Source organism: Crocodylus porosus, unplaced genomic scaffold, assembly GCF_001723895.1.
Source record: "Crocodylus porosus isolate Cpor-Errol unplaced genomic scaffold, CroPor_comp1, whole genome shotgun sequence".
Taxonomy (NCBI): domain Eukaryota; kingdom Metazoa; phylum Chordata; order Crocodylia; family Crocodylidae; genus Crocodylus; species Crocodylus porosus.
The window spans coordinates 13,004,055-13,009,393 of record NW_017728907.1 but is presented as its reverse complement, the minus strand read 5'-3'; the positions used below and the strand labels follow the sequence as shown (position 1 = coordinate 13,009,393).

The following is a 5,339-nucleotide window of genomic DNA, read 5'->3' as shown; positions in this document are numbered from 1 at the left end:
AGAAGACTGGCTTGCTGGATCCTAGTTGGACTCAGTTTTCCAATCACACACACGGCTGCATGGCAGCTTCCACAAATTCCTAGTACAGTGTTTATTGTTGCCTTGGCAAAGGTTGAAACTGGCCTTAGAATGTCTTCATTTGGCTTATGGTCAAACTTCACTCAAAGTACAAGTGAAAGGAGAAGAGCAATTTATATCCCAGCAAAAAGCCAGACCATTTCATGGGTCAGAGAAAAGTGCTTCTCAGTCCTTTGCCTGAAGAATGGTGTTTGGATCTGAAAACTTGCAAAAGAAAGAACTTTTTTTTGCTACTATTTAGTTGGTCTAATAAAAGATATTGCCTCTGGCCCAAGAGCTTTGTTTGTCTCTCTTGGACCAACACGGCTATAACATTATCTATAGTCCAGGAGCATTCACTCTTCTGCATGAGGAAGGCTTGGTTCCAGTGATGAGCCGAGGTCTTCTGATATGAGACTGAGAGTCTTTCTTCATAGCAGAAAAGCATTCTTTCCTTCCCTATTTCATTCATCAACTTAGCAGCAATAATAGGACTTAATAAATTCTTATCACTCATTTATTTTCTCTGATATGGTATTTGCTGAATGTAGATGCATACAAGGAATATGGGTCAATTGTTCTTGGAATTCCAAAGTGGCAAATATGGAATTCGGAGACTTTATGTAGAAAAAATATAATCTGATTATATTGAGACTAGAAGCTGAGCAAAATTCAAAGGTGGATTGCATATCCAGGCTGGCCTGAGGGCAAAGAAAAAAGCATACTGGTGATGGAAGCAGGGGGCAGGGACAAAGGAAGAGTACACCTCCCTGACCGGAGCTTGTAGGGATTTGGTAAGGAAGGCTAAAGCAGCACTAGAGCTTAGATTAGCTTCTGGGATTAAGGATAACAAGAAGTCCTTTTTCAAGTATATAGGTAGCAAGAAGTCTCACGGTAACATTGGACCCCTACAAGGCAGGGTAGGTCAGTTGGTGACGGACGCATGAGAGAAGGCAGAACTCAAGGGCCACATTTGTGAGAGCCCTGCAGGGGAAGTGACATTGAGGGGTAACCAGCATGGGTTCGTGCAAAGGCCAATCCTGCCTGACTAACCTGGTCTCTTTTTTCTATGACCAGGTAGCAAAGAGCTTAGATGGGAAGGAGGAAGTCGATGTCGTCTTCTTGGACTTCCAGAAGACCTTTGACATGGTGCACCACCCAATTCTGGTGGGCAGGCTGAGGGACTGCGGCATTGACGAATGCAGAGTCACATGGGTGGCAAACTGGCTCCAGGGGCGCACCCAGAGGGTGGCGGTGGATGTGTTGATGTCAACCTGGGAGGGTGTGGGCAGCAGAGTCCCCCAGGGCTCGGTCCTTGGGCTGGTGCTGTTCAACATCTTCATTAGCGACCTGGATGAGGGTGTGGAGAGCACCCTGTTCAAGTTTGCTGGTGATACCAAGCTGTGGGGTAAAGTGAATACACTGGCAGGCAGGGACTGCATCCAGGCAGACCTGGATAGGTTAGAGAAGTGGGCAGGTCTGAACAGGATGCAGTTCAACAAGGACAAGTGCGGGGTGCTGCACCTGGGGAGAGGGAACCAGCATCATGGTTATAAGTTAGGGGCTGACCCTCTCGGCAGCACAGAGGCAGAGAGGGATCTTGGAGTCAGGATTGACTCCAGGATGAATATGAGTCACCAAAGTGACGAAGCAACAGGCAGAGCCAACCGCGCCCTGTCATGCATCAACAGGGGCATCACTAACAGGTCCAGAGAAGTCTTGCTCCCCCTGTATGCGGCGCTGGTCAGGCCGCAGCTGGAGTACTGTGTCCAGTTCTGGGTGCCGCACTTCAGGAAGGACGTGGAGAACCTGGAGAGGGTCCAGAGGAGGCTATTCATATGGCTGAGGGCGTCCGTGGCCAGCCCTGTGAGGGGAGGCTGAGGGACCTGAATCTCTTCAGTCTCCACAAGAGGAGACTGAGGGGGGATCTTGTGGCTGCCTACAGCCTTATCAGGGGCCACCAGCAGGGACTTGGGGCAAGTCTGTTCACCAGGGCCCCCCTTGGAGTCACCAAGAACCATGGCCACAAGCTGAGGGAGGATAGGTTTAGGTTGGGTATTACAAAGAACTGCTTCATGGTAAAGGTGACCGGAGCCTGGAATAGGCTTCCCAGAGAGGTGGTGCTCTCACCTTCCCTGGAGATCTTCAAGAGGAGACTGGACAGGCACCTGGCTGGGCACCCCTTCAACCCCCAGTGCTCCTTCCTGCCCATGGCAGGGGGTCAGACTAGATGATCTGTCTAGGTCCCTTCACACTCATTGATTCTATGGTGATTACATGGATGACAAGAATATCTGGTTACCATTCTTAATGAAGGGAATCTTAAAATACTGTGTTTCTGGCCTCAGACCTATCTCTTGCAAATTTAGAATGAGACTGTCATGGTTGGTGTCGAACGTTTGCTTAGGCCAGGGTTTCCTTCAACTTCCTTTGGTGTCAGCGGCCTCTCCAGAGCCTGGGACAGCTTGCTTCTGCCCCCTGTGGCCCACCCTGGAGCTTGGGGCTTAGCCTCAAGCTCCCCATCCAGCAGTTGTGGCCCCTTGCTGCCTGGGCTAGCTAGGAACAATTTGCAGCCCCCCCCTCCCCCGGTCAGCATCTATATGTGCACTTAGGTGCATTATTCTGAAGTGCTGTTTTCTAGTATCTGTGTCTTGTGGTACTAGCAAACAACACTTTAAATTGATCTACTGTGCAGTAATTGCTACACACGTGTAGATAGTGACACTTTACTGTGCCTTAGATTAGTCTAATGTGCAGTAAAGTGCATGTGTACATGGGCTCAGTTGCTTACAAGGAAAGATCTTTTCCTTCATGCTGCCTTTCAAAAACAAGGTGTGCATTACATATGAGGGTACATTATATGCAAGAAAATATGGATATACAGATCACAGGCCTGATCCATTGGCAGTTCCTGTATACCTAGCACTTTTAAACAATCAGCTAGCAGACTTCTCTTACAAAAAGAAAAAAAAAAAGCCCTCTTAATCTCTAATAGTTCATAGCTATATTTTGATTTATGTAGTATACAATGTATTCAAGCATAATAGATGAGTGCCCAATTTTTGCTTAACTGCATAGTAGTGCCACTCCCAATTTGCTGACTTTTACTTGCATTAACCAGTTAATTATCTGCATATGTGTACATGCATATACCATGTACATACATATATCATGGCACATACCATAGAATTTCAGCCTTACTGTCCACTTAAATTAGTCATACTCCTGTTAAATGTGTATTAACTCTAACTGCTTGTGTTGTAACTTTAATAGATACTATTTATGTAAATAAAGGGCTGTTGTTAGAAATCTTGAAGGTGACAGGACCAAGTTTTCCAGCTGTGATCTTTCCCTCATTGTCAAGGTTTCTAATAGTCACTGTCAAGGCAGCTGTTTAGAGCCTTGAAAATGTCTAGAAATTGCCCAGTATTGTTCATACCACAAGCATCGAAAGGACTCTGCACTTACCGAGTATTGCTGGTTTACATTTAAGCTTGGTTATGAACGTGGGTGGGGTGGACGGGTGCGCTTTTTTTTTTCTTCTTTTTTAAGTCCCAAGGCTACGCGTTTTAAGTGGGCTGCTCTGAATTATAGGGGATTCCATTGCGTATGTAACTTTCTGCATTCTCCTGCTGCAACAAACATCTAGTGCTGACAGCATAGATGTCAAACCATGTTATATCACAAGGCTGCTACAGCTAGACTTTCCCCAGAGCAGTTGCCTGTTCTTACATGCTTCCAAAAATAAAACGGAAGATGATGGTGCAGCACACTCCTGTCTTTTTCCAAGATGCCTCTTTGTGGTATTTCCTTTTTCACTTGTTTTTCCTTTTTAGTAGTACAGAATCCTTGGGAGTGCTGATTTCATGCCTGGGGTATGATGTTTACCTGGTTCACATATAGAAGTAATTGGTGCAAATAGCTTTTTGGCTACTGAAGTATAAGACAACTTAAGGTTTTAGAGAGAATGTACCTTATTTAGAGGGAATTATACCTTAATTATAGTGAAGCAACTCTGCATAACACTTGAGAGAATTTTTTAATTACACTTCAAAAAATGCTCTAATGGAGTACTTAGACTTGTGTTTTTCACTGACGTGTATTGCTGGGGGTAAAGTGAATTTGTTTCTTTCTTTCATAAAGCAATAAAATTGGTTTTGTATGAGCTAATGGTCACAATCCGGGTCCTCCTTGAGCGTAACTGCACATGGCTTGGCGTGAGCAGGTATCTCATTTCATGTTGGGACCAGTTTGTCACAGAACAGAACAGAAGTCATGGGATTGGTGTGTACACACATCACGCTTCCAGTTGGAGACAATGGAATAAATGAACAATCACAACTTGTCCCAGGAGAAACTGGATTCTCCCGGGACAAATGTGATTGTTTGTAGCTAAAGTATCTGATCTTCAAGCTTTCAGGCCTAAATATCTTCTCATGCAAATGTTACCTAGGACATTAAAGAGGTATTCCATCTAGATGTGTAAACAAAGCTGTATGTTTGCTTTGCCTTTTGTTATGCTTACATTTGGATCAGATGTGCTGACTGCAGAGTGTATGGTTTATCCTGAAACTTCTTGAAAGAATCAGTACCTGAGAGCACCGAATTTATAGCTTCTTTGCAGGAAAAGAAATGGTAGCCTCAAGGAACAAAATGGATAAAGCCAGCTACTAATGTATTATTTACTTGGTCATTTAGCAGTGCAAGATCTGTGCTGTTCTTCACCTGACAGAACAGATTGAAAGTACATTTTTCTGATTCATCAGTTTGTCTGTGACAATAGGATGTATTTTATATATGGTAGCTATCTTTGCTATTTTTGATGTTATAGTTGGCTACTGCCCAAAGGTATGCAGTTTTTGTCAGCTAATGTTCTGTGGATAGGCAGGGCAGAGTACTTCATTGTTTTAATTTTTCTTTTACTTGGTACATTGATATTTTTTCTTAGCGATAATCAGTGATATAGCCACATTTTAAACTGCTATGTGACTAAAGAGTGAAGATGATTTGGTTTTTAGAGAGGAAGTCTTTATTAACTAAAGGTAACTGGGTTGTAGCTTGTCAGCTTCTATTTTGCATGTTTTTAGTTGCTTTTTTTAAAGACCAACTTTGAAGTATCTCCTCATCTTGTAGTGACTTTTGCCTTTTTTTGTTTGTAGAGATTAAATGGATGGGTAGAAGTGCCCTACTTTGCAGTGTCTTTTATCAGTGGGTATTAGCATTTCTATAAAGGTATAGATAAGAAATTAAAACTTACTTCTGAGAACTCCTCAGAAAATGAA

At 43.7% G+C, this 5,339-nt stretch overlaps 1 protein-coding gene across 3 annotated transcripts in view; it reads left to right on the top strand.

The window, feature by feature from the left end:
- The window catches only part of SUCO (SUN domain containing ossification factor), a 66,841-nt gene that overhangs the window by 14,617 nt on the left and 46,885 nt on the right, over positions 1-5,339 (top strand). The gene's annotated exons all lie outside the window — the stretch shown is intronic.